The sequence below is a fragment of the Bufo gargarizans genome, chromosome 3 (genome assembly GCF_014858855.1).
Source record: "Bufo gargarizans isolate SCDJY-AF-19 chromosome 3, ASM1485885v1, whole genome shotgun sequence".
NCBI lineage: Eukaryota > Metazoa > Chordata > Amphibia > Anura > Bufonidae > Bufo > Bufo gargarizans.
This window is the reverse complement of record NC_058082.1, coordinates 453,763,686-453,784,102: the sequence shown is the minus strand read 5'-3', so window position 1 is coordinate 453,784,102 and position 20,417 is coordinate 453,763,686.

Below are 20,417 nucleotides of genomic sequence, written 5' to 3'. Positions count from 1 at the left end.
CATTTTTTTCTTTCAGCCCAGAGGCTGAACGGAAAAAAAAAATCTCATTACCTGTATGCTCAATATAAGGAGAATAGCAGAAAATCCTAATGCTGGCCATACATGTAATGATTGCGGAGACCCTCAAATGCCAGGGCAGTACAAACACCCCACAACTGACCCCATTTTGGAAAGAAGACACCCCAAGGTATTCGCTAAGGGGCATATTGAGTCCATGAAAGATTAAAATTTTTGTCCCAAGTTAGCGGAAAGTGAGACTTTGTGAGAAAAAACAAAAAAATAAATCAATTTCCGCTAACTTATGCCCAAAATTTTTTTTTCTATGAACTCGCCAGGCCCCTCATTGAATACCTTGGGGTGTCTTCTTTCCAAAGTGGGGTCACATGTGGGGTATTTATACTGCCCTGGCTTTTTAGGGGCCCTAAAGCGTGAGAAGAAGTCTGGGATCCAAATGTCTAAAAATGCCCTCCTAAAAGGAATTTGAGCACCTTTGCGCATCTAGGCTGCAAAAAAGTGTCACACATGTGGTATCGCTGTACTCAGGAGAAGTTGGGGAATGTGTTTTGGGGTGTCATTTTACATATACCCATGCTGGGTGAGATAAATATCTTGGTCAAATGCCAACTTTGTATAAAAAAATGGGAAAAGTTGTCTTTTGCCAGGATATTTCTCTCACCCAGCATGGGTATATGTAAAATGACACCCAAAAACACATTCCCCAACTTCTCCTGAGTACGGCGATACCAGATGTGTGACACTTTATTGCAGCCTAGGTGGGCAAAGGGGCACACATTTCAAAGAGCACCTTTCGGATTTCGCAGGCCATTTTTTACACATTTTGATTGCAAAGTACTTCTCACACATATGGGCGCCTAAATTGCCAGGGCAGTATAACTACGCCACAAGTGACCCCATTTTGGAAAGAAGACACCCCAAGGTATTCGTGAGGGGCATGGCGAGTTCCTAGAATTTTTTATTTTTTGTCGCAAGTTAGTGGAATATGAGACTTTGTAAGGAAAAAATAAAAATAAAAAAATCATCATATTCCGCTAACTTGTAACAAAAAATAAAAAATTCTAGGAACTCGCCATGCCCCTCACGGAATACCTTGGGGTGTCTTCTTTCCAAAATGGGGTCACTTGTGGCGTAGTTATACTGCCCCGGCATTCTAGGGGCCCAAATGTGTGAGAAGTACTTTGCAATCAAAATGTGTAAAAAATGGCCTGCGAATTCCGAAAGGTGCACTTTGGAATATGTGCCCCTTTGCCCACCTTGGCTGCAAAAAAGTGTCACACATCTGGTATCGCCGTACTCAGGAGAAGTTGGGGAATGTGTTTTGGGGTGTCATTTTACATATACCCATGCTGGGTGAGAGAAATATCTTGGCAAAAGACAACGTTTCCCATTTTTTTATACAAAGTTGGCATTTGACCAAGATATTTCTCTCACCCAGCATGGGTATATGTAAAATGACACCCCAAAACACATTCCCCAACTTCTCCTGAGTACGGCGATACCAGATGTGTGACACTTTTTTGCAGCCTAGGTGGGCAAAGGGACCCACATTCCAAAGTGCACCTTTCGGATTTCGCAGGCCATTTTTTTACAGATTTTGATTTCAAACTTCTTCTCACACATATGGGCCCCTAAATTGCCAGAGCAGTATAACTACGCCACAAGTGACCCCATTTTGGAAATAAGACACCCCAAGGTATTCCGTGAGGGGCATGGCGAGTTCCTAGAATTTTTTATTTTTTGTCGCAAGTTAGTGGAATATAAGACTTTGTAAGAAAAAAAGAAAAAAAATCATCATTTTCCGCTAACTTGTGACAAAAAATAAAAAGTTCTATGAACTCACTATGCCCATCAGCGAATACCTTAGGGTGTCTACTTTCTGAAATGGGGTCATTTGTGGGGGTTTTCTACTGTCTGGGCATTGTAGAACCTCAGGAAACATGACAGGTGCTCAGAAAGTCAGAGCTGCTTCAAAAAGCGGAAATTCACTTTTTGTACCATAGTTTGTAAACGCTATAACTTTTACCCAAACCATTTTTTTTTTGCCCAAACATTTTTTTTTTATCAAAGACATGTAGAACAATAAATTTAGCGAAAAATTTATATATGGATGTCGTTTTTTTTGCTAAATTTTACAGCTGAAAGTGAAAAATGTCATTTTTTTGCAAAAAAATCGTTAAATTTCGATTAATAACAAAAAAAGTAAAAATGTCAGCAGCAATGAAATACCACCAAATGAAAGCTCTATTAGTGAGAAGAAAAGGAGGTAAAATTCATTTGGGTGGTACGTTGCAATAAACGGTGAAAGTAGTGTAGTGCAGAAGTGTAAAAAGTGGCCTGGTCATTAAGGGGGTTTCAGCTAGCAGGGTTAAAGTGGTTAAAATGAATGGGACCCTCCGCAAACTTGCCCCGGCAGATGTTCGTCCATCACTAATCTCCCCCTCTCCAATGTCTCTCCACCTTCTCAAAGGCTGCAAAAGTTAGTTGCGTTGGATCTTGATCATGAAACTGTTTAACCCCTTAGTGACCAGTCTGTTTTGGGCCTTACTGACCAAGCGTTTTTCTTCTTTTTTTTTTTTCATTGTTGCGTTCCAAGAGCTATAACTTTTTTATTTTTCCGTCTATACAGCTTTATGAGGGCTTGTTTTTTGCAGGATAAGTTGTAGTTTTTAATGGTGCCCTTTTGGGGTACACATAACTTTCTGATTAACTTTTATTAACTCTTTCTGTGAGGGAGATAGGAAAAACAGCAATACTGCCACTGCATTTTTACGTTATAAATTTTATGGCGTTCCTTTTTCGGTATAAATAACATAATATCTTTATTCTCTTGGTCAGTACGATTACAGTGATACCAAATACATATAGTTTTTTTTTTAGGTTTTACTACTTTTTTGCAATAAACCCCCTTTTTTTTCTATAGAGTTGTGTGAGGGCTTGATTTTTGCGGGAAGACTTGTATTTTTCATTGATATCATTTTGGAGTATATGGCGCTTTTTGATCACTTGTTGTTTTTTCGGTGGCAACTAAGAATAAATTAGCAATTCTGTCTTTTTTATTAATTTTTTATGGCGTTCACCGTAGAGGATAATTTATGTGATATTTATGTAGTCCGGGTCATTACGGACACGGCAATACCAAATATATGCAGGAGATTTTATTTATTTATTTTTTTCATTGAAAAGCGTATTTTCAATGGAAAAAAAAGTGTACGTTTTTTTAATGGGATTTTTTAAATTTAATGTTTTTTTTTTGTTTTTTTTACCACAGACAGTATTTTGATTGCTTTTAAAATGCAATGCATTTTAAGGACCACTCCAATAAGCTTCAAAAGAATGATATGAAATGGACCTCAAAACGATGGTGTCCGTGTGTCATCCAAAGGGACAGCCATGGGCACCAGGTTTGCCCCCAGTTACGCCAATTTATTTATAGCACAATGGGAACATCAACACATTACTCCCAGACTGGGGACAGACCTGGTGTTATGGCATAGATATATTGAAGTGAAGTAGAACTTCAGTCCTTCTTAGAAGAGAATAATAGGAATACAATTAAAGGGATTCTGTCACCAGGATTTACCCTACAGAGATATTCATATGTGCCCTTCAGTATCCTTGTTTTGTATTAAATGATCCCACTCTTACTGCTCTGTGTCTTTTATTCGTCAAAAAAGCGATGTTATTGCTATTTAAATTACCTTGAAGGAGCCCAAGGGGTTGTCCCACGATTCGTTGGAGCCCGGCCACGCCCATCGTTCCGGTGCCCAGCACTGCCTACCAGTTAATTTATTCACTGCACTTGCCCTGACGTCATTCCTTCCAAGCGTCGCAATCTCGCGTGTGTAAGGAGCCGGCGCATGCGCAGTTGGATCGACAAAGGCTGTGCCAGCAGTCTGCATGGGTGCAGACTACTGTGTACACTGCACCTGCGTGAGATTACGGCGCTTGAAGGGAATGAAGTCAGGGCAAGTGCAGTGAATAAATAAACTGGTAGGCGGTGCTGGGCTCCGGAACGATGGGGGCGGCCGGGCTCCAACGGATCGTGGGACAACCCCTTGGGCTCCTTATCATGATAATTTACATAGCAATAACATCGCTTTTTTGACGAATAAAAGACATACAGAGCAGTAAGAGTGGGATTATTTAATACAAAACAAGGACACTGATGGGCACATATGAATATTTCTGTAGGGTAAATCCTAGTGACAGAATCTCTTTAACCACTTCAGCCCCGCTAGCTGAAACCCCCTTCATGACCAGAGCACTTTTTACACTTCGGCACTACACTACTTTCACCGTTTATCGCTCGGTCATGCAACTTACCACCCAAATTAATTTTACCTCCTTTTCTTCTCACTAATAGAGCTTTCATTTGGTGGTATTTTATTGCTGCTGACATTTTTACTTTTTTTGTTATTAATCAAAATGTAACGATTTTTTTGCAAAAAAATGACATTTTTCACTTTCAGCTGTAAAATTTTGCAAAAAAAACGACATCCATATATAAATTTTTTGCCAAATTTATTGTTCTACATGTCTCTGATAAAAAAAAAATGTTTGGGCAAAAAAAAAAAAATGGTTTGGGTAAAAGTTATAGCGTTTACACACTATGGTACAAAAATGTGAATTTCCGCTTTTTGAAGCAGCTCTGACTTTCTGAGCACCTGTCATGATTCCTGAGGTTCTACAATGCCCAAACAGTAGAAAAAACCCACAAATGACCCCATTTCGGAAAGTAGACACCCTAAGGTATTCGCTGATGGGCATAGTGAGTTCATAGAACTTTTTATTTTTTGTCACAAGTTAGCAGAAAATGATGATGATTTTTTTTTTTTTTTTTACAAAGTCTCATATTCCACTAACTTGCGACAAAAAATAAAAAATTCTAGGAACTCACCATGCCCCTCACAGAATACCTTGGAGTGTCTTCTTTCCAAAATGGGGTCACTTGTGGGGTAGTTATACTGCCCTGGCAATTTAGGGGCCCAAATGTGTGAGAAGAACTTTGCAATCAAAATGTGTAAAAAATGACCGGTGAAATCCGAAAGGTGCACTTTGGAATATGTGCCCCTTTGCCCACCTTGGCAGCAAAAAAGTGTGACACATCTGGTATCGCCGTACTCAGGAGAAGTTGTGGAATGTGTTTTGGGGTGTCATTTTACATATACCCATGCTGGGTGAGATAAATATCTTGGTCAAATGCCAACTTTGTATAAAAAATGGGAAAGTTTGTCTTTTGCCAAGATATTTCTCTCACCCAGCATGGTTATATGTAAAATGACACCCCAAAACACATTCCCCAACTTCTCCTGAGTACGGCGATACCAGATGTGTGACACTTTTTTGCTGCCAAGGTGGGCAAAGGGGCACATATTCCAAAGTGCACCTTTCGGATTTTGCAGGCCATTTTTTACACATTTTGATTGCAAGGTACTTCTCACACACTTGGGCCCCTAAATTGCCAGGGCAGTATAACTACGCCACAAGTGACCCCATTTTGGAAAGAAGACACCCCAAGGTATTCCGTGAGGGGCATGGCGAGTTCCTAGAATTTTTTATTTTTTGTCACAAGTTAGCGGAAAATGATGATTTTTTTTTCTCTCTTTTTTCCTTACAAAGTCTCATATTCCACTAACTTGCGACAAAAAATAAAAATTCTAGGAACTCGCCATGCCCCTCACGGAATACCTTGGGGTGTCTTCTTTCCAAAATGGGGTCACTTGTGGCGTAGTTATACTGCCCTGGCAATTTAGGGGCCCATATGTGTGAGAAGTACTTTGCAATCAAAATGTGTAAAAAATGGCCTGCGAAATCCGAAAGGTGCACTTTGGAATATGTGCCCCTTTGCCCACCTTGGCATCAAAAAAGTGTCACACATCTGGTATCGCCGTACTCAGGAGAAGTTGGGGAATGTGTTTTGGGGTGTCATTTTACATATACCCATGCTGGGTGAGAGAAATATCCTGGCAAAAGACAACTTTTCCAATTTTTTTATACAAAGTTGGCATTTGACCAAGATATTTATCTCACCCAGCATGGGTATATGTAAAATGACACCCCAAAACACATTCCCCAGCTTCTCCTGAGTACGGCGATACCAGATGTGTGACACTTTTGCGCATCTAGGCTGCAAAAGTGCCCAAATTCCTTTTAGGAGGGCATTTTTAGACATTTGGATACCAGACTTCTTCTCACGCTTTAGGGCCCCTAAAAAGCCAGGGCAGTATAAATACCCCACATGTGACCCCACTTTGGAAAGAAGACACCCCAAGGTATCCAATGAGGGGCCTGGCAAGTTCATAGAATTATTTTTTTCCGCATAAGTTAGCGGAAATTGATTTTTATTTTATTTTTTCTCACAAAGTGTCACTTTCCGCTAACTTAGGACAAAAATTTAAATCTTTCATGGACTCAATATGCCCCTCAGCAAATACCTTGGGGTGTCTTCTTTCCAAAATGGGGATAGTTGTGGGGTGTTTGTACTGCCCTGGCATTTGAGGGTCTCCGCAATCATTACATGTATGGCCAGCATTAGGAGTTTCTGCTATTCTCCTTATATTGAGCATACAGGTAATGAGATTTTTTTTTCCGTTCAGCCTCTGGGCTGAAAGAAAAAAATGAACGGCACAGATTTCTTCATTCGCATCGATCAATGTGGATGGAAAAATCTCTGCCAAAAAAAAAAAATGGAGGGGAAAGGCGTCTGCCAGGACATAGGAGCTCCGCCCTACATCCATACCCACTTAGCTCGTATGCCCTGGCAAACCAGATTTCTCCATTCGCATCAATCGATGTGGATGAATAAATCATTGCCGGGATTTTTTTTATTTTTTATATATATATATACAAAGTGTTTGCCAAAGCATAGGAACGCCGCCTCCTCCTCAGCTCGTATGCATCGGCAAACGTATCTGTTACTGCAGAGTAGAAATCTCGTCTTGCAGCGCCGCATACACTGACTTGCGTGTAATCTGACAGCAGCGCAATGCTTCTGTCAGAATGCACATCAGTGCTGCAGCTAATCGATCGGTTGGTCCACCTGGAAGGTAAAAAAAAAAAAGAAAAAACCAGGCCGCAACGCAATAATTTTATTAACTTTGCAACAGAACATATAAACTTTAACTTTTTTAACTGAACATTAACTTTTTTGCTTACTGGTGTTTTTCTTTTTGTTTTTTTGTTTTTTTACCTTTATAGAACAAACCTCTCCTTCCCCATGGGTCAATGTGCAAAGCGCAAATCGCCCAAAGATGTGGCGAAGTGCGTTATGCACTTTGTCCCAGGTGAAAGGAGACGTTTGCAGCATCTGTGTGAGTGAATGGGCCCTAATAGCCCTGTGTGCCTATCCTGGTGAGATGATCCCTATGCTAATAGTGTACCTGTGAGTGGTACTTCCGGAAACACTCTCCAAAGCATAGGGCAGGGTGGTCAGGACAGTCAGGACAGAAATAGCGGGTGACACGCCTTATTCCAGTCCTGCTACAGACACGACATCTTTTTCGGGGTGACGTTGGGTTGAGGTACCAGGAACGACATTGGGGAAATGTCGCTCGTGTAGACGGCTAACTACACTGGTGGATGGGGCCACGGAACCTCCTGGGTACAGGAGGTTCTCGATGATCTCTTCCTGAAATTTGAGGAAGGATCCAGTTCTCCCAGCCTTACTGTAGAGAACAAAACTATTATACAGAGCCAATTGAATTAAATATACAGACACCTTCTTATACCAGCGTCTGGTTGTGCGGGAAACTAAATACGGAGACAACATCTGGTCATTGAAGTCCACCCCTCCCATGTGGAGGTTATAGTCGTGGACTGAGAGGGGCTTTTCAATGACACGGGTTGCTCGCTCAATTTGTATTGTCGTGTCTGCGTGAATGGAGGAGAGCATGTAAACGTCACGCTTGTCTCTCCATTTCACCGCGAGCAGTTCTTCGTTACACAGTGCGGCCCTCTGCCCCCTTGCAAGACGGGTGGTAACGAGCCGTTGGGGGAAGCCCGCGCGACTAGTTTGCGCGGTACCACAGGCGCCAATCCGTTCTAGAAACAAATGCCTAAAGAGGGCCACACTTGTGTAAAAATTGTCCACATAAAGATGGTACCCCTTGCCGAATAAGGGTGACACCAAGTCCCAAACTGTCTTCCCACTGCTCCCCAGGTAGTCAGGGCAACCGACCGGCTCCAGGGTCTGATCTTTTCCCTCATAGACACGAAATTTGTGGGTATAGCCTGTGGCCCTTTCACAGAGCTTATACAATTTGACCCCATACCGGGTGCGCTTGCTTGGGATGTATTGTTTGAAGCCAAGGCGCCCGGTAAAATGTATCAGGGACTCGTCTATGCAGATGTTTTGCTCTGGGGTATAAATATCTGCAAATTTCAGGTTGAAATGGTCTATGAGGGGCCGAATTTTGTGGAGCCGGTCAAAAGCAGGGTGGCCTCTGGGACGGGAGGTGCTGTTATCACTAAAGTGCAGGAAACGCAGGATGACCTCAAATCGTGTCCTGGACATAGCAGCAGAGAACATGGGCATGTGATGAATCGGGTTCGTGGACCAATATGACCGCAATTCATGCTTTTTTGTCAGGCCCATGTTGAGGAGGAGGCCCAGAAAAGTTTTAATTTCGGAAACTTGGACTGGTTTCCACCGGAAAGGCTGGGCATAATAGCTTCCCGGGTTAGCGGTTATAAATTGTGTGGCATACCGATTTGTTTCTGCCACAACTAAGTCTAAGAGCTCCGCAGTCAAGAACAGCTCAAAAAATCCCAGGGCCGAACCGATCTGAGCTGTCTCAACCCGAACTCCAGACTGGGCGGTGAAAGGGGAAAACTACAGGTGCGGCTGAAGTTGGGGACTGCCAATCAGGGTTTGCCAGCACCTCTGGGATTCTAGGGGCTCTACGGGCACGTCTTTGCGGTGGCTGCGACGGGGTCACTACTGCACGTGCCACCGTACCAGCTTCAACTGCCCTTCTGGTGCTCGCTACTTCACCAGGTTGTACGGCAGTGCTGGTACTAGGTCCAGGAAGGGCTGGGCTGCTGGTGTATGCCTCACCACGTAATCCGACAGCACCAGCCCCACTCTGCTGCTCTTGAAGCGGATCCTGCGCAACCTGCGGTCTAGCGACACAGGGCCGGGTACGCCTGGTGCTATCAGGGACCTCAGCCTCCTCGTCCGAACTTTGGGTCAGAGAGCCACTGCTTTCTACAGGTTCGTATTCGGACCCGCTGGATTCATCAGATGAGGGTTCCCACTCCTCATCCGACTGGGTCAGAAGCCTGTAGGCCTCTTCAGAGGAATACCCCCTGTTAGACATGTGGGCAACTAAATTTAGGGGTATTCCCTGAGACTACCCAAGAAAAAAAAGCAAGCCTGTCTTACAAAGGGGAGGCTAGCGAAGTACCGGAGGCCGCTGCGGTTGATAAAAAATATCAAAACTGATTTTTTTATCGCCGCAGTGCGTGTAAAGTGAATGTGCAGCGATCAAAAAAAAATTTTTTTTTGTCACTGCGGTGGGGCGGGTGTGGGCGAACGCACGTGTGGGCGAGCGATCAGGCCTGATCGGGCAAACACTGCGTTTTGGGTGGAGGGGGAACTAAAGTGACACTAGTACAATTATAGATCTCAGTTTTGATCACTTCCAGATACTATAAAAGTACAAATGCTGATTAGCGATACGCTAATCAGCGAATAACGGACTGCGGTGCGGTGGGCTGGGCGCTAACCGATCCCTAAACTACCTAACCAAGGGGCCTAAACTATACTGAAACCTAACGGTCAATACCAGTGAAAAAAAAAAGTGACAGTTTGCACTGATCACTTTTTTCTTTTCACTTGTGATTGACAGGGGCGATCAAAGGGGTGATCAAAGGGTTAATTGGGGTTCAGGGGGGTGATCTGGGGCTAAAGTGTAGTGTTTGGTGTACTCACTGTGAAGCCTGCTCCTCTGCTGGATCCAACCGACTAAAAGAACCAGCAGAGGAGCAGGCAGCCATATAACAGATCATATTTACAAATATGATCTGTTATCTGGCTTCTGATTGGATTTTTTTAAAATCAGCAACCTGCCAGCCAATGATCACAGCTGGCAGGTTGCTGACGAAATACTCCTGAACGAAATGTCGGCGCGAACTGCGCATGCGCGGGCGCATATTCGCGTCATCTCGCGTCTCGCGAGATGACGCGTATATGCGTGACTCTGCGCAGCGCTGCCACCTCCGGACCGCACATCTGCGTTAGGCGGTCTGGAGGTGGTTAATTGTATTCCTATTATTCTCTTCTAAAAAGGACTGAAGTTCTACTTCACTTCAATATATCTATGCCATAACACCAGGTCTGTCCCCAGTCTGGGAGTGATGTGTTGATGCTCCCATTGCGCCATAAATAAATTGGCGTAACTGGGGGCAAACCTGGTGCCCATGGCTGTCCCTCTGGATGACACACGGACACCATTGTTTTGAGGTCCATTTAATATCATTCTTTTGAAGCTTATTGGAGTCCTTAGGGTTTGCATTATAAAATGAATAGTGTCTATTTTCATCCATGTCCTTTGACAAAGGAATGATTGATAAAAATAGTAATACTGAAAGCAGCATAAATTGTTGAATATTATGGATGTAATAGAATCTGCAATACATGCAAAATGTCCATTAAAAGGGTTTTCTGCTTTCCTCATATTTGTGACCTATTCTCAGGACAGGTCATCAATATCAGATGGGCTGTTTGACAAGAATGCAGCTCTTGTACAAGCGCTACATCACTGTTTACCTGCTTGCTGTCGACAATGCAGAGGTGTGCTGGGGTGCCATTCACTTAAATGGAATGGAGTGTAACTACAATTGCTCTGCACCATTCAAGCGAATGGAAAGAAGGAGCTGCATTTACACCTTCTCGCCGCTTGCAATGTTAACGGTCAGCAGGTAAACAGTGAAGAGAATGCAGTGCTCATATGAGTCGGCTCCACCGATCTGATATTGATGACCTATCCTGACTATAAGTCCCATTTAGGAGGTAAGAATCTACCGTAAGTTAAATTGACTGAAAGAAAAGTATAACCGTCTTTTCAGTTTAAAGAGTATTTTTAGAAAAGACAGTAAGAAGTCACATTCTCCTTAGCAATGCTGCTCGAGTGTCACGGACGGTGTACAGGAAACAAGACAAAGCAACATGCATATATGACTGAGTGGATCCAAAGCTAAGGAACCAAAAGGGAGACCCCTGCACAAGACCTAGCACTTTCCCTGGCTGCTCAGCCTATGCAAAGATCCGAAAGGTGGAAGGTTGCATATCCACGTACCTCGACTATATAACCCCTGAACACCCTACAATAGTGAGGGGACACGACCACCGGCTCCCTACACCAGACACGGAGGGAGTCAGGGTCACCTGGGATCCAGCAAACAGAAAATAACAGATAAATGTTCAGCACTTAACTTTGTAGCAGACTGGAAAACAAGATCAGCATGCACACACACTCCAGGAAGTAGTATAAGCCGCCCAGTAATGCATTATGGGGCGGAATTTAAAGGGATGCAATCAGTCCAACTCCATGACAGCTGAGAGAGGCTAACGAGATGAGGAACTGAACAGCACAACAAAGAGAACTCAAGGAGGAGGTTCTGAAAGGCCTCTGTCAGAGCTTCTCAGCTGTCTGGTTGTGACAGTACCCCTCCCTCTACGAGTGGACTCCGGACACTCAGAGCCCACCTTCTCAGGATGGGACCTATGGAAAGCCCTGATGAGACGAGAGGCCTTAATGTCCGTCACTGGGACCCACATCCTCTCCTCAGGACCATAACCCTCCCAATGAACAAGGTACTGAAGAGAACCGCGGACAAGACGAGAATCCACAATCCTAGAGACCTGAAATTCAAGATTCCCATCAACCATAATCGGAGGAGGAGGCAAAGGCGAGGGTACAATGGGTTGAACATAAGGTTTCAATAAGGACTTATGAAAAACATTATGGATCTTCCAAGTCTGAGGAAGATCAAGACGGTAGGCAACAGGATTGATGACAGACAGGATTTTGTAAGGCCCAATAAACCTAGGACCCAACTTCCAGGAGGGAACCTTCAACTTGATATTCTTGGTAGACAACCACACCAGATCACCAACATTCAGGTCCGGACCAAGCACACGTCTCTTATCTGCCACACGCTTATATCTCTCACTCATGCTCTTTAGATTATCCTGAATCTTTTGCCAAATAGATGACAAAGACGAGGAGAATCTGTCCTCATCAGGTAAACCAGAAGACCCCTCTCCCGAGAAAGTCCCAAACTGCGGATGAAACCCATATGCACCAAAAAATGATGACTTATCAGAGGACTCCTGACGACGGTTATTTAAAGCAAACTCAGCAAGGGACAAAAAAGAACACCAATCCTCTTGATTCTCCGCCACAAAACAGCGCAGATATGTCTCCAGATTCTGATTGACGCGCTCTGTCTGGCCATTCGACTGCGGGTGGAAAGCAGAAGAGAATGACAACCGAACCCCCAAGCGAGAACAGAAAGCCTTCCAGAATCTGGAAACAAACTGCGTGCCCCTATCAGAGACTATGTCTGAAGGAATACCGTGCAATTTGACAATGTGATCAATAAATGCCTGCGCCAGCGTCTTAGCATTGGGCAAACCAGGAAAAGGGATGAAATGCACCATTTTGCTAAAACGGTCCACCACCACCAGAATCACAGTCTTCCCCGAGGAACGAGGCAGGTCCGTTATAAAGTCCATGGACAGATGTGTCCAAGGACGGGAAGGAATGGGTAAGGGAAGGAGAGGACCTGATGGCCGTGAATGAGGTACTTTGGCACGAGCGCAAGTCTCGCAGGCTGCCACAAAACCCTCAACCGACTTACGAAGCGCAGGCCACCAGAATCTCCGAGCGATGAGATCCAGTGTGGCTCTTGCCCCCGGGTGCCCAGCAAGGACCGTATTGTGGTGTTCCTTAAAAATCTTGTGTCTTAAAGCGAGAGGCACAAACAACCTCCCAGGAGGACAAAGATCAGGAGCCTCTGACTGGGCTGCCTGCACCTCTGCCTCCAATTCAATTCCCGCCTCCCGGAAAACAACGTGACAGGGCATCTGCCTTCACATTCTTAACTCCAGGGCGGAACGTGACCACAAAATTAAACCTAGAAAAGAACAAAGACCATCTGGCCTGTCTCGGGTTCAGACGCTTGGCTGACTCCAAGTAGGCCAGATTTTTATGGTCAGTAAATACGGTAATAGGGTGTCTGGCTCCCTCTAGCCAATGGCGCCATTCCTCAAAAGCCTACTTGATGGCCAACAATTCCCTATCTCCCACATCGTAATTTCTCTCTGTGGAGGAGAGTTTTTTCGAGAAAAAGGCACACGGTCGCCATTTGGCAGGAGAGGAACCCTGAGACAAGACCGCCCCCACACCCACCTCAGAAGCATCAACCTCAACTATGAAGGGTAAAGAAATATCAGGTTGCACCAAGATGGGAGCGGAAGCAAAACTTTCCTTGATATTAGAAAAAGCCTTACGTGCCTCTACTGACCAAGAAGAAAAATCTACCCCCTTTCTGGTCATATCAGTGAGTGGTTTAACAATAGAGGAATAATTCAAAATAAACTTCCTGTAATAATTGGCAAAGCCCAAAAACCGCATCAGCGCCTTCTGATTCTCAGGAAGCTCCCACTCAAGCACAGCGCGGACCTTCTCGGGGTCCATGCAAAAACCAGAAGCGGAGAGAAGGAACCCCAGAAATTGAATTTCTGGAACCGCAAACACACATTTTTCCAGTTTCGCATATAATTTATTCTCCCGCAGGATGAGCAAGATTTGACGTAAATGTTCCTTATGAGTTTTGAAATCAGGAGAAAAAATCAAAATGTCATCCAAATACACTAATATAAATTTTCCCATCAAATGATAAAAAATGCTGTTCACGAAATGCTGAAAAACGGCTGGGGCATTTATCAAACCAAAAGGCATAACCAAATTCTCAAAATGGCCCTCAGGGGTATTGAAGGCCGTCTTCCATTCATCTCCTTCTCTGACCCTGACCAGGTTGTATGCCCCTGTTAGATCTAATTTGGAAAAGACTTTAGACCCAACAACTTGGTTAAACAGGTCCGGGATCAGAGGAAGCGGATAAGGGTCACGAATAGTGATACTGTTCAGCTCCCTGAAATCCAGACAAGGTCTTAAAGAACCATCTTTTTTCTTAACAAAGAAAAAACCAGCGGCAACAGGTGACTTCGAGGGTCGTATGTGTCCTTTTCTCAGACTCTCAGAGATATAAGCACGCATAGCGATCCTCTCAGGTTGGGAAAGATTGTATAAACGAGATTTAGGCAGTTTGGCGCCTGGGATGAGATTAATAGGGCAATCGTACTCCCTGTGCGGGGGCAAATCCTGAACTCCACTCTCAGAGAAGACATCCGAAAATTCAGAGAGAAAAGATGGTACAGTCTTAGTAGCAACCTCAGAAACAGATGTCGTGAGGCAATTCTCTCTGCAAAAGTCACTCCAACCATTTATTTGCCTCGCTTGCCAATCAATGGTGGGGTTAGGTTTAGTGAGCCAGGGTAGCCCCAACACTAGAGGAGTAGGCAAACCGCTAAGGACGAAACATGACACATCCTCAACATGAGCATCACTCACAATTAAACGGATATTGTGAACTATGCCCTTTAATGATTTCTGAGAAAGTGGAGCGGAATCAATAGCGAAAACAGGAATATCCTTTCCCAAAGTGCGCACCTGGAAACCATGAGTTATCGCAAATTGATTATAAATGAGATTGACCGCTGCTCCACTATCCACAAAAATCTCACAAAAAATGTTCTTGCTCTCTAGCGCCACCCTAGCCGGCAGGACAAAACGGGAACTACAAGCAAACGGAAAACCTTCAATTTCCGCCTCAACCCTGCCAATAGTAACAGACGGAACATTTTTAAAAGATTTTTTCCTTATTTCCTTATTTTTCTTTATTACTCCCAGAAAACTGCCTGAATCTCCTAGAGGGACAAATATTTGCCAAATGATTTATACCTCCACAACAAAACAAACCCTCCCATGCGAGCTGAATCTTCTATTGTCAGAAGCAATCAACCCCAGCTGCATGGGCTCCTGCTCAGAAGGGGCTGACAGCGACTGAGACCCCTGCGCACAGAATGGGACCGCTGCACTGTCCTGGGACTGAGTATGACAGGAAGGGGACATCTCTCCTCTCTCTCTAAGACGCCTGTCAATACGAACGGCCTGAGACATAGCAGAGTCCAAAGAAATAGGCCTCTCATGAAAGGCAAATGCATCTTTCAATCCCTCTGAAAGACCATGGCAAAATTGACTTCGGAGTGCAGCATCATTCCAACCAGTATCAACTGCCCATCTCCGAAATTCTGAGCAGTATATTTCTGCGGATTCTTTACCCTGGCATAATAGACGTAGTCTAGACTCAGCCAGAGCAATACGATCCGGATCATCATATATCTGACCCAGGGCTAAAAAGAATTCATCCACTGAACGGAGAGGCCGTGCCCCCTCCGGCAGCGAAAAGGCCCAGGACTGAACGTTACCCCTGAGCAGCGATATAATGATCCCCACCCTCCGTTCCTCATCACCAGAGGAATGGGGAAGAAGGCGAAAATGGAGTTTGCAAGCCTCTCTAAAACGCACAAAATTCTCACTACCCCCGGAGAACGTATCCGGGAGCGAGATCTTAGGCTCAGAACAAACTCCATGAACGCAAGCTGAACCGGTCACTTGAAGCTGAGAAAAAGTCTTACGGAGATCAGCTACCTCCAATGAAAGACCCTGGAAGCGTTCAGCCAAAAGTGAAACCGGATCCATGCTTGAGACGGTTTTAGGCGGCTTATAATGTCACGGACGGTGTACAGGAAACAAGACAAAGCAACATGCATATATGACTGAGTGGATCCAAAGCTAAGGAACCAAAAGGGAGACCCCTGCACAAGACCTAGCACTTTCCCTGGCTGCTCAGCCTATGCAAAGATCCGAAAGGTGGAAGGTTGCATATCCACGTACCTCGACTATATAACCCCTGAACACCCTACAATAGTGAGGGGACACGACCACCGGCTCCCTACACCAGACACGGAGGGAGTCAGGGTCACCTGGGATCCAGCAAACAGAAAATAACAGATAAATGTTCAGCACTTAACTTTGTAGCAGACTGGAAAACAAGATCAGCATGCACACACACTCCAGGAAGTAGTATAAGCCGCCCAGTAATGCATTATGGGGCGGAATTTAAAGGGATGCAATCAGTCCAACTCCATGACAGCTGAGAGAGGCTAACGAGATGAGGAACTGAACAGCACAACAAAGAGAACTCAAGGAGGAGGTTCTGAAAGGCCTCTGTCAGAGCTTCTCAGCTGTCTGGTTGTGACATCGAGCTTTACTAAAAAGACTCTTTACATCCTGTTTTCTACTACAAAAAAAATCTTTCCCTAAGGCTACATGCACACGACCGTATGTGTTTTGCGGTCCACAATATGTGGATCCGCGAAATAAAACGGATGACATCCGTATGCCATCCGTTTTTTTTTGGCGGATCCATTGTAACAATGCCTAAAACAGAACGGACATATTGATGAGGACAGCACATGGTGTTCTGTCCTCATTTTTTGCAGACCCATTAAAATGAATGGGTCCGCATCCTATCCACAAAAAAAAGTATCAGACATGGAAACAAACAATGTTATTACATAAATGTAAATTACATAAATGTTTAACATCCCTGTCCCTACACCATATTAAAAATAAACTAAAATGACAAAGCATAAAGAGGATTCCAGTGTTTGTTTTTATTAAATAGGGAACCACATATGTTTTTCATATACAAACCGGATTCCCAAAAAGTTGGGACACTATACAAATCGTGAATAAAAACTGAATGCAATGATGTGGAGATGGCAAATGTCAATATTTTATTTGTAATAGAACGTAGATGACAGATCAAATGTTTATTCCGAGTAAATGTATCATTTTAAAGGAAAAATACGTTGATTAAAATTTTCACGGTGTCAACAAATCCCCCAAAAGTTGGGACAAGTAGCAATAAGACACTGGAAAAAGTAAATTTGAGCATAACGAAGAGCTGGAAGACCAATTAACACTAATTAGGTCAATTGGCAACATGATTGGGTATAAAAAGAGCTTCTCAGAGTGGCAGGGTCTCTCAGAAGCCAAGATGGGTAGAGGATCACCAATTCCCACAATGTTGCGCAGAAAGATAGTGGAGCAATATCAGAAAGGTGTTACCCAGCGAAAAATTGCAAAGACTTTGCATCTATCATCATCAACTGTGCATAACATCATCCTGAAGATTCAGAGAATCTGGAACAATCTCTGTGCGTAAGGGTCAAGGCCGTAAAACCATACTGGATGCCCGTGATCTCTGTGCCCTTAAACGACACTGCAGCACAAACAGGAATGCTACTGTATAGGAAATCATAGAATGGGCTCAGGAATATTTCCAGAAACCATTGTCAGTGAACACAATCCACCATGCCATCCGCCGTTGCCAGCTGAAACTCTACAGTGCAAAGAAGAAGCCATTTCTAAGCAAGATCCACAAGCTCAGGCGTTTTCACTGGGCCAGGGATCGTTTAAAATGGAGTGTGGCAAAATGGAAGACTGTTCTGTGGTCAGACGAGTCACGATTCGAAGTTCTTTTTGGAAATCTGGGACGCCATGTCATCCGGACCAAAGAGGACAAGGACAACCCAAGTTGTTATCAACGCTCAGTTCAGAAGCCTGCATCTCTGATGGTATGGGGTTGCATGAGTGCGTGTGGCATGGGCAGCTTGCATGTCTGGAAAGGCACCACCAATGCAGAAAAATATATTCAGGTTCTAGAACAACATATGCTCCCATCCAGACGTCATCTCTTTCAGGGAAGACCCTGCATTTTTCAACAAGATAATGCCAGACCACATTCTGCATCAATCACAACATCATGGCTGCGTAGGAGAAGGATCTGGGTACTGAAATGGCCAGTCTGCAGTCCAGATCTTTCACCTATAGAGAACATTTGGCGCATCATAAAGAGGAAGGTGCAACAAAGAAGGCCCAAGACGATTGAACAGTTAGAGGCCTGTATTAGACAAGAATGGGAGAGCATTCCTATTTCTAAACTTGAGAAACTGGTCTCCTCGGTCCCCAGACGTCTGTTGAGTGTTGTAAGAAGAAGGGGAGATGCCACACAGTGGTGAAAATGGCCTTGTCCCAACTTTTTGGGGATTTGTTGACACCATGAAATTCTGATTCAACATATTTTTCCCTTAAAATGGTACATTTTCTCAGTTTAAACTTTTGTTCCGTGATTTATGTTCTATTCTGAATAAAATATTAGAAGTTGGCACCTCCACATCATTGCATTCAGTTTTTATTCACGATTTGTATAGTGTCCCAACTTTTTTGGAATCTGGTTTGTACATATGGAATACATACCTTTCACAAACCAGCGGTATATTCCATTGATGTGCCTTGTGTTTCACATGCTATATAAAATGTGAGAACCCCTACACGTTATGTGACACCCTCCCCACCACATGCCACCTGACAACCAACATTAAAGAGAATCTCTCACAACAAAATGCAATTGACAGGCTGCATGTTATAAAGCAGAAGGAGCTATGTAGGTTTATGGGAAAAGATTCAGTAAAACTTGCAAGTTATATATTCAAATCTCTGCTTTTTCAAACTTCAAATGTACATGGGGGGCCATCTTATCAGTAATTGATAGCATTGTGTAGGTAGGCTGTATTACACTGGCCGATAATCGCTAATGAGGCTGTCCGGTAGTCCTGGGATGGCTATGGTACATTCCCAGTGCTATGGTATCTGCATCCTTAGGCAGCAGATAAAGTTGAATACAATGGTGAAGCAGGAAGCTGTCAGTCCCCTGCTGAACCATTTGCCAGCCTGTGTGCTTCTTAGCAGCAGGTGCAGGCAGTGGTGTAATTGTGCCTGTGGAGCTGAGCAGGAGAGCTGGAGGATGATGTGCTCCATTTATCGGGGGAACAGGACAAAAAGAGTATTACTTCTTGTTTTATTTAAAGTGAGTAACCACTGGACACCAGGTACTTGACTCATTCACTTCCATAGACCCTTAAGGAGGTTGTCAAATGTATTTTTATTGATCACCTATCCTCAGAATAGGTCATCAACATCAGATCGGCGGGTGTCCGACACCCGGCATCGCCGCCAATAAGCTGTTTGAAGAGAAGGTGCGCGCCATGCCAGCACAGCCTTTTCTTCATTGTTTACCTGCTAACTGTCGCAACAGCAGTGGTGAGCAGGGATAATTACACCTAAGCTGTCCCATTCACATTAACCCCTTAAGGACTCAGCCCTATTTCACCTTAAGGACTTGGCCATTTTTTGCAAATCTGACCAGTGTCACTTTAGGTGCTGATAACTTTAAAACGCTTTGACTTATCCAGGCCATTCTGAGTCCGTTTTTTCATCACATATTGTACTTCATGACACTGGTAAAATGAAGTAAAAAAAGAATAATTTTTGATTATAAAAAAATACCAAATTTACAAAGAATTTGCAAAAAATTGCTAATTTCCAAGTTTACATTTCTCTACTTCTATAATACATAGTAATACCTCCAAAAATAGGTATTACTTTACATTCCCCATATGTCTACTTCATGTTTGGATCATTTTGGGAAGGATATTTTATTTTTTGGGGATGTTACAAGGCTTAGAAGTTTAGAAGCAAATCTTGAAATTTTTCTGACATTTTCAAAAACCCAATTTTTAGGGACCAGTTCAGGTCTGAAGTCACTTTGCGAGGCTTACATAATAGAAACCACCCAAAAATGACCCCATTCTATAAACTACACCCCTCAAGGTATTTAAAACTGATTTTACAAACTTTGTTAACCCTTTAGGTGTTCCACAAGAATTAATGGAAAATAGAGATACAATTTCAAAATTTCACTTTTTTGGCAGATTTTCCATTTTAATAATTTTTTTCAGTTACAAAGCAAGGGTTAACAGTCAAACCAAACTCAATATTTATGGCCCTGATTTTGTAGTTTACAGAAACACCCCATATGTGGTCGTTAACCACTGTACGGGCACACGGCAGGACGCAGAAGGAAAGGAATGCCATACGGTTTTTGAAAGGCAGGTTTTGATGGACTGGTTGTTTTGACACCATGTCCCATTTGAAGCCCCCCTGATGCACCCCTAGAGTAGAAACTCCAAAAAAGTGACCCCATTTTAGAAACTACAGGATAGGGTGGCAGTATTGTTGGTACTAGTTTAGGGTACATATGATTTTTGGTTGCTCTATATTACACTTTTTGTGAGGCAAGATAACAAGAAATAGCTGTTTTGGCACCGTTTTTATTTTTTGTTATTTACAACGTAGATCATG